We start from the raw sequence: 10,229 nt of genomic DNA on the forward strand, positions 1-10,229 counted from the left end.
GGTGCTCAAATAGCAGCGACAAAGTGGTGAATCCAGAGTCCTTTGCAGGGGTCCACAGGTGTGCAGGATGCAAATCTCTGTATTCCTAGTCCTGGTGACACGCACAGGATGTTATCCACTCAAAACCAGCATGGGGCCGCCTGGCCATTTACTTCCAGTTTTCAGTTGTTTGTGGATTTCCAGTTTGCGGAGATAGGATGAGGGCTAAGGAGTGATGAAAAGCCCAAGTTGGCTATCAGCAGAGGGCATGCGTAGGCACACACACCGACATGTTTCACCCACTTGTGACGTGGGTTTCTTCAGGGTGAAGTGTTTGCATGAACAGAATCCTTTTATAGGCAGAGTGACACTCAGTGAATTACTTCCTGTTACATCACTTCCTGCCTAGACATGGTCATGTTAACCCCATAGGGGAATTCAGACTGCTGTAAGGAGAAAGTGTTTTTACACAGCTGCCATCTTGTGGCAGTATATGACTATTGCAGTTCATAGTATAATCATTGATGTAAAAGGTAAAATCGCCATTCACAAGTTGACATTTTATGCTTTTAATCACATCTATTAAATTCAATAGTAGTTATATTAAGATATGAATGTAAAGCTAAATACAGATAGATACATTTATACAGACTGAGGCTTATTATGATATTTTGACAATCGATCAATTCAGTGGAGATCAACTTATGGAGTCAGGAATACCTGTAAATTCAGCTCAGTGTTTAATCCATTTGGCGCGAGCGTCCCCAGCCGAAAAATCCACTCCTTTTCTTTTTGAAGTAGTATCAGGTCGAAGTCACCTCTTCTTACTGGAAGTTTTAGAGCATAGAACCCCTTAATTTTGAGTCCGTTTGTTTCCCTATTATGATATTTTGAAAAGTGTTCTCCTATGGGGGTATCATCATCTGGGGATCGAATGCTTGAGAGGTGTTCCCCTATACGGACCTTTAAAGGGCGCTTTGTTTTGCCTATATACAATTTATGACAGGAACATTCCAGCATATACAGTACTCGTGTAGTATTGCAGTTAATGAAATGTTTAATTTGATACACCTTTCTTCCTGTTGCATCTGTAAATGAGTCAGATCTATCTACAAATCTGCAAATATGGCATTTTCCACAAGCATACATCCCTCGCAATGGAGGCAGGTCCGTGAGCCAATTGCGTGGATTGGGTCTGGTATATTCAGATCTGACGAGTTCATCAGTCAGATTTTTGGCTCTTCTTGCTACCATGAAGGGTTTAGGGCCAACTATAGAAGCCATCTGGGGAGCTCGAGTCAGTACGTGCCAATGTTTAGTCAAGATCGTTCGCACATCTTCCCACTGTGTACCAAACGTGGTGATGATTTTCACTTGATCAGAAAGGCTCTTGTTGGCATCTTGGTCATTCTTTGGTATTAGCAGTTCTTTCCGGTCAATTGCAGATGCTCGTTTTCTTGAGTTCTTTAAAGATCTATGCGGGTAACCCCTTTCTCTAAATCTTTTATAGAGTTGCTTTGATTCAGCCTGATAGTCTTGATCCAGTGAGCAGTTGCGTCTAATTCTCAGAAATTGCCCTGTTGGTATACCTCTGACCAGGGACTTGGGATGATGGCTGGTTGCCTCAAGAAGGGTGTTTGCTGCTGTTGCTTTACGAAATGTTTTCGTGGACAGATGGTCTCCATCAATCCTTATTAGGAGGTCCAGAAAAGAAATTTCGTTCAAGTCGTAGGTAAATGTTAGGCGTATATTACGGCTGTTTTCATTCAGTTCACTCAAAAACCCTTCAAGAGATTCGACAGACCCCTGCCAAAGCAGCAGGACATCATCGATAAATCTTAGCCACAATTTGGCATGGTCTAGATAAGATTCAGAGCAATAAACAACTTCCTCTTCCCAATAACCAAGATGTAAACATGCGTAGGAAGGTGCCCAAGGGGCCCCCATAGAGGTGCCTTGTATTTGTCTGTAATAGACCCCTAGGAATTCAAAGCAGTTGTTAGTCAGGGCAAACTGCAGCATCTCAAGGATGAACTCATTCTGAGGTCCCATACGTGGAAATTTCTGGTCAAGAAAGTGTGCCACTGCTGCCAAGCCCCATGCATGGGGTATAGATGTATAAAGAGACTCTACATCAATGCCTACCAGGAGAGTTCCAGGAGATACGGTTACCTCTTCAATTTTTGCTAATACATCAAGGGTATCTCTAATGTATGAGGGTAACTCAAATACCATTTCTTTCAGTAGGGCATCTAGGTATCTTCCAATTTTCTCCAGAGGACCCTTCACCGCTGAAACGATTGGCCTGCCTGGTGGGTTCGTCAGGGATTTATGGACTTTAGGAATGATGTAGATTGTAGGGATATTAAACTCCTTCACTTTCAGATACTCATACTCATTCCGAGATGAGAAGAGGCCGGCTTCCTGTGCAAACAGAAGTTTAAAATTCAGTTCATTGATTATAGAGGTAAAAGGATTAGCAGGAAGTTTTTCATAGGTGGATCGGTCATTTAACTGTCTCTTTATCTCATTTTCATAGTATTCTGTTGAAAGCAATACCACATTGCCCCCTTTGTCGCTTTTCTTTATCACCAAATTTGGTGCCTCCTTCAGCTCTCGTAAGGCCCGGCGTTGTTCAGGATCCAGGTTGTCTTTTCTTCCTCTTTGCCAATTCACCTTAGTAAGGTCATCTTGAACCAGATCTAAGAAGACCCCCAACCATCTATTTTTTCGGAAAGGGGGCATTTTTGTTGATTTTATAAGTAGATTGGCATCTCGTTTCAATGGGCTAGAGGGAGTAGAGATGGATTGGTCATCATCCTTACTTTCCATTAGTAAGGAGGTAAGTATATCCAGATCTTCATCATCTTGGGATTTAGTTGGCAGGTTTTCATCTTCGTCTTGGGTAGGTCTTTGATGTAACTGTCTTAGATAGACTTTTCGTAAAAACAAAGTGATGTCTTTATATACCTCAAACTCGTTCATTGACCCAGTAGGTGAATAAGAGAGTCCTTTCTCAAGCAATTTTCTATGCCTTTCTTCCAATTTAAATTCTGAGAGGTTGATAATAGTCTTGGAGTGTTGATCAGGATGAGGGTTTAAGGAAGTGATGTCTGATGATAGTGGGGAGATTATTTCTGTCATTTCTGCTGGCTCCGGGTATTGGCCCTGGTCGTTTCTCCTCTGTCCCCAGCACTCTTGTATTTTCCTTTTCCTCTTCCTCTTGTGGGCTTTAGGATCCCTTTGGTAGCAGTTGTCTCTTCCAAAGGTGAGCGTTCTTCTCCTAAAAAACCAACCATTCTTTCTGTATCTTCGTCGCTTTCTGAGGTATTTGGTGTTCCTCTGGTTGAGGAGCGTGACCATTGTCGGCCTTTTCTTGAGGTGCTTCTACCCCTAATCTTAGTCAGATCAAAGATTTCTCCCTTGGCCCAATCGTCTAAATCCCTTTGGAATTTGGATTGTTTAGTGTGTCTTAAATTTTTTTGTGTTTTGACTCAGCTGACTATATTTTCCGATCCAATCCATATGCGGTGCTATCTTTAATGTTTCATGGAAACATGGTGCTGAATGACTAACAAGCTTGTTGTGGATCTATTGTTTCTCCTGGACTCAAGTCGCATGCCTGCATCACAGCGTGCTGCATTTTTTTTTTTTTTTTTTTTTTATATATATATTATCTCTATGATTGATAGTGCTACATCCAGAAATCAAACCTGTCCTGTTCACTAACTATCAGGAATACTTTCTAGCCAGAATTGCATTTATTTGTCTGAGATAACTAATGCTTTCTTTAACATTGTAAAGACTCAATGCAGCAACTCTATAGGCATATAGGGAGTCTGGAGGTCCATGGTTAAGCACAATACGGGTACCGACTTGTGCTACCAAGGTTTCCCGGAACTCACCTCGCCTAAACATATGTAAGCATTATATATTAAGTCACACTTAATGACTTGAGATGATTGACACGTGTGGATGACTTGGATATGGCTGAGCTCATGGGCATGCGTTTTTAAGTGACAACGTTGTCAGTTTTTACCTTATGCAATCTCCTATTGTTTATGCTTTCCTTTCAATGATTAAAATGTTTTTCTACTAATTGTTCTAATAAAGTTATCAGGTTAAACCGCAGTTTGTTCCTTTTCCTTCACTGAAGGTAAGGACACCTTGGGTCCTATCCCCAATCTCCTTTTATTTTGATGGTAAGGAGTAGTCCTGGATTTCTTTATGTTTAAGAGTTTACATAGTCTTCTGATCAGTTTGCTCTCAAAGTCCCGACCTTGATCCAAATGTAGGCACTGAGGCAACCCGTAATGAATGAAGAACTTCTCCACAAGAGTCTTGGCCACCGTAATAGCTTGTTGATCCCTAGTGCGAAAAGCTTGTGCATATCGGGTGAAATGATTTGTCACAACCAGGACATTACTCCTTACATTCAGATCAGGTTCCAGGCACAATAAATCAATGCACACCAACTCCAGTGGTCCTTGACTCTGTAGATGGCTCATTGGGGCTGCCCTGCCGGGTAAAGTTTTTCTCTGGATGCATCTGACACAAGAGCGGCAGTAACTTTCCACTTTCATTCTCATGGATGGCCAGTAAAATTGATCCCTGACCAGCTTGAAAGTTCTACCTGGGCCTAAGTGACCATGATCATCATGGAGAGCGGTTAGCACAGTTAGACAATGTTTTTCAGGGAGGAACAGCTGGCTCACACATTCTGCTTCTTCAGAGGGACCTCGTTGATATATGATCCTCTCTTCCAGCTTCATTCACTCTCATACTCTATGGATCACCTTGGCCCCCTCGATGGGGCTATTTACCAATATTTGAGGGTCGTGGGCAGACAACAATTTTCTTATCAGACTCTCTAATAGATCTTCCCGTTGATACCATCCCATGTCCTCTTTAGTCAGCTGAGGCAGTTCTTGGCTGCATACTTGGGTCAAATTACAGTAGTACTTCGGTACTTTTGCAGGCGTGACTCCCACAGATTCGGCCCCTGTGGCTCCTCTGTGCTTATACTCTACTCCCTGACACACAGCCTGTACTCCTTCGAGAGGCAAATTAACCCAACTCTACCGGCCAGCCTGGATGGAGTGAGGTCTTCAATAAAGAGCTTCAGTGTCTCTGTTTCCCACTCCCAGTTGATATCTAAAGCTGAACTGCAACTCGGACAGGGCTGCCAACCACCGATGTCCAGTGCCGTCCAACTTTGCAGTGGATAGTAAATAAGTCAAGGAGTTGTTGCAGTCTTCACCACAAAGGTAGCCCATACAGATAGTCACGTAGCTTATCTACCACAGCCCACTTGAGGGCCAAGAACTCCAACTTATGCACAGGATAGTTCTTCTCGTGGGGGTGAGGCTGTGGCTCACATAGGCCACTGGGTGAAGTTTCCCTACTGACTCTTGGTACAACACCCCTCCAATGCCATCTCTGCTGGCATCCACATGTAATTCATATGGTTTTGATGGATCAGCGTAGGCCAACACTGGTGCTTCAACCAGGCTCTCCTTCAGCCGTTCGAAAGACCTTTCACACTTCACTGTTCATTGTTCCTGGATAAATTCACGAGGCTTCCTTGAACCTCCCCTCTGAGTTTTCTGCTGTTCCCCTTCCGTTTGCTTCTGTAACAGCTCGTTCAATGGCCGGGCAATCTGCAAGAAGTTCTTCACAAATCTCCTATAGTAAGAGCAGAAGCCCAAGAACAACCTCAACTCAGTGACGTATTTGGGCGATGCCAGGAAGTGACAGCCTCCAGCATTTGAGGGTCAGTTGCTATTCCTTCAGCAGACACCCAGTTCCCTAGGTACATGACTGAAGTCTGATAGAACTGGCACTTCTCTAATAACAGCTTCAACCCCTCGTCATGTAGTCGCTGGAAAGCTTTCTCCAACCAAGCTTCATGCTTCTCCAATGTTCGGCCAAACACAATGATGTCATGGAGATAAACTAGCACTTCCACCAAGTTCATGTCACCCACAGTGTTCTCCATCAGTCACTGGAAAGTGGCAGGGGCCCCTGTTAGTCCCTGTGGCATACGATCAAACTTGAAAAACCCTAGAGGGCTGATGAAAGCCATCTTCTCTCGGTCATCTGGGTGCATGGGGATCTGGTAGTACCCACTGTTTAGATCCAACACACTGAACCATTTGGCCCCTGATAAGCATTGTAAAGCCTCTTCTATGCGAGTATTGATCTGGGATAGTCCTTCAGTTCAAGGTTCAGTAATTAATACACATCCAAAGGGACCCATTCTTCTTTCTTACTACCACAATTGGGGAAGCATAGGGGCTCCTGGACGCCTTAAAGTGGATGTAAACCCAATATCATCCTTTCTAAACTACTGCCATAGTGGTTATCTATAAGGATATACATGTCTCCTGCATGTATCTTTACCTGTCAAATGTCTCCCCTGTTTACCTGTCAAATGTCTGTTATGAGACCTGAAAAACGGCAGATTCTGTGGGTGGGTCTGTTTTCTTGAGCTCGGTGGGTGGAGTCGTGATGTCAGTAGACTCCCCACCCACCTCCACACTCCCCTTGTCAATATGCATTTTCTCCTGTGTATTTCTAACACTGAACTTCTGCTATGATCTCTGACATCCAGTGAAAAGACAGTAAAGTAACCACATGACTTCAGCATGCCAAATCATGCTGAGGTGTGGAACAGCCAATCCTTGCAGAGCTGCTGAAGAAAGGAGTGGGGGAGGGAATTAAAAAATACTGCATGTGTCTTAGGCTAGTGCACGAGATATGTAAATCACCTGTCACTCACAGCAAGGGGGAGGATTTGACAAAGTTTTTCTCAGTTTGTCAAGATTTATCTCACTGAACAATAAAAGAGGACTGCTCAGAGATGGATTAACTCTGTGTGGCAAGACTGGGCTCAAATGATAGGAAATCTTATACTCTACATTATGATAAAAAAAAAAAAAAAAAAATTTCGGGTTTACATCCACTTTAAGGACCCCTGACTTCCTTAACTCAGCCAGTTGCTCTTTAAAATCCTCCAGATCTCACAAGGGGATTCGCCTCGCCCTTTCTAGAAAGGGCTTATCTTCGGTTAGTCAAATTCGATGTTGAGCACTCTTGGCACAGCCTACACCAAAGTCATTTTTGGAGAACATTTTCTCCCATCGAGCTATCTGAGCTTTAATCCTCTCCTCCCATGAAAGGGGTAAATTTGGGCAGTGGACAGTGGTTTTTCTTCCATCTCCCTTCTGAGCTACCTCATCCCCCACTACTGGGGTTCCAGCACTCACTTTTCTGGACAGTGGTTCTTCTTCCATCTCCCTTCTGAGCTACCTCATTCCCCACTACCGGGGTGCCAGCACTCACTTTTCCGATCATCATCCGAGGCTTTAAGCTGATTGAGTGGCTAGTGACATTCCGCACGATGATAGGAATTCGCCCCCCCACTTCTTAGTAAGGCTCGAGTGGGGACGATCTCGGGGACCAGTTCTATTGCAACCTCTTCTGCTGAATCAGCTTCTACCACTATATACAGACCCGGCTGGTCCCATGATAGCTTGACCGTGGCTTTTAGGCAGGCCTTCTATCCAGGCTGCAACACTTTCTCCTGGGTATCCAGTTGCCAAAATCTTCCCACTTCTTCAGCAGGTGCCTTCTTTTCTTGCAACAGTCTCTGGAACACCTGCCACAGCTGAGGATGAATCTTCTCTACTGGAAGATTCATTCTTCCAGTAGGGAAGAGGAGTGAGGAGTCTCTTCACTAGGTTGGTGCTGGTGACTATCAATAGGGAATGTCGCCCTGCCCCAGGAGGTTGGGGGCAAATGACAGCCAGCCTATCAAAGGTCTCTGGTTTTCCTGCTAGAGTAGAGTCAAATGTTACCTTGATGGGTATGTATCCATCGTATGGGCACTTCTGGGTCCCGATGCCCCAAAACTCTAACTCCTCGAGTTTGCACAAAGGAATATGATTCAAGTACTTGCGGTAAAAGTGTCCATATAGCAACATCACCTGGGCTCCAGTATCCAGTAGGGCTTGTGTATAGATGCCCTCTACCTGTAGCGATACTATGGGGGAAGGCCCCACTAAGTTCTTGGGTAGGTTTTTCTTACAGATGAATCTATAGTTTGAGCCCTAACCAACCTCTTTGGAGGCGGTGGAGTTGGTCTAACTACTCGTTCAGCAAGGTGTGCAATGATTTCCTAGCCCCGTCTTCCCTTTTTAATTCTGTGGCTCGTTTGGGTACCAAAGGTTTAGAGGTGAACGGTGACTTACGCCCCCCCCTTCTCCTTGTCTCTTTTCTGGTCTCTTTTCTTGTCTCTTATCTTGTCTTTGGAGCACAGTTTTCACTTGGGACTCTCAACTAGCTCCTTCACTGAGGCCCTTTGAAGTTTCCAGCTGGCTTTGGGAAAAGCAATTTTTGTAAGGCCCTTAGGACTTCAGTGAGTAACTGTGGGCTGATGCCAGACTTGGGGCACTCAGCTCGGAAATTTCCAACCTCTCCACACCCATAACATCTCTTTTCTCGTCCTTGGTACAGTTTTTGTTAACTTTGACAAGTCCCTTGTTCCTGGGCCTTCGCTTGGGTCTCCATTACTCGCATCAGAGCATGATACATTTGAGTTTGAGCCTGAGCTACCTGGGCCATCAATTCAGTGGGCCCGAGTTCTGCTACGGGTTTATTGAGGTCCAGAGGGGCCAAAACCACTGGTTCAGACTCAGTTCCACTATCTTCATCGGAGAAGTCCATTTCTGCATGAACAACTCGAGACCACCACTTTCTCTTTGTTCCCAGCAATAGAGTTTGATTCTCTCGATCTTTGGCTTTTCTCTTCTAACAGAGCCTCCTCCTCTCATACCTCTCTTATCAATTCAGGATATGAGGGTACCACTTGAGTTCTCTTTAGTAATAACTTTAAAACAATGGGATGATTTAGCCAAACCCCGTGCAGAACCCGGTTCAGGCGAGCCTGGTCAAAATCTTTGTGGCCAATACCCCTTCTGAGGATAATTTGATGCAGCATCCTGTCTATTTGGGAGATGTATTCAGACAGACTCTCTCCCTTCTGTTGGTGAGTGTGGTTGAATTTATACATCAGGTCAGCAGTGGTTTCAACCCTCCCATATAAAACATACAGGGCATCTATGATGTCCATGGTAACGCAAGTTTTCTTGCCCATCCTCAGGTTACGGATCACATCAGCCCCTGGGCCTCAAAGGCTCTCACTAAGCCGTTGTCATTTCACAGCCTCTGGAACACTTCACTCTTCCATGGCCTGCAGAGCCTGACTCATTTCATGTTCAATTCATGTTCTCCCACAGGGTTCGGCAATTGCCTTGAGAAAAAGTCTTTGATAGCTCTGACTTGCATTTCCAGATCCATTCTTCACCAAGCTATCAACTAATCGGCTCATATCCGTGTAGAAAGAGAGGGGAGGAGCACTGGCCCTCTGCGAGTCGGCTCCCACAGGTACCCTTCATCTGAGTTCTGGTCGAGGGCTGCTTCTCAGTCTGTTCTCTTACCTTCCTGAATGGGAACACTCTTGCAGTCACTCCTTCCATCAGACATACCTCTTCCTCCTGAAAGCACACATGCACCTCCTCCTAATATTCTATTAGTGCCCTGACTTGATCCAACTCCTCTGTGGCTTCTGTTTCCACAATGCAGGCCCAGTGTCTTGGTGCCAGGGCTCTCAGCCACCTTCTGATCTCTCCCTCTGTGTGCTTATTTCCCAAGATCTCCAGAACAGTGCTTTTCTCTGTTGAAGCTTCTGCCCCAAGCAACCACGGCCATTGAAGTGGCCTCCCACACAAATTGTGGCTCTTGTCTAGGTTGGCTAAGACCAGCTGCAGATAGCATCCCGGACGAGCCCCCAAATGTAACACGACCCCCTAAGGGACTGCTTGGAATTACCTGGTCATCTGCACTGCCATGACCTGGTGAACATTCCAACTCACCTGACACTCTGGGTTCCAACATCCTTGTATCATCTTAAAGTAATAAATCAGACACCTTTGTGTATTTATGCTCTGAGAATATTTACTAGAACAGATTAAAAGGATGTTATTAGAAAGGGAAGGTAATAGATCTGCTGAGTTTTAGGCAACAGCGCCAACTCAGCACAGGAATTCCTCTGAATGACACAAAACAAGATATTAGCAAATAAACAGTGTATTATGTACACTTCCTCAAGGAAATACTGCTAGCACCTGAAGGGATAAGTACAGCTAAGTGATAATACTGACACACTTCGGAAGAGTGAAACCTTGGCA

Source organism: Aquarana catesbeiana, linkage group LG03, assembly GCF_042186555.1.
Source record: "Aquarana catesbeiana isolate 2022-GZ linkage group LG03, ASM4218655v1, whole genome shotgun sequence".
NCBI classification, from domain to species: domain Eukaryota; kingdom Metazoa; phylum Chordata; class Amphibia; order Anura; family Ranidae; genus Aquarana; species Aquarana catesbeiana.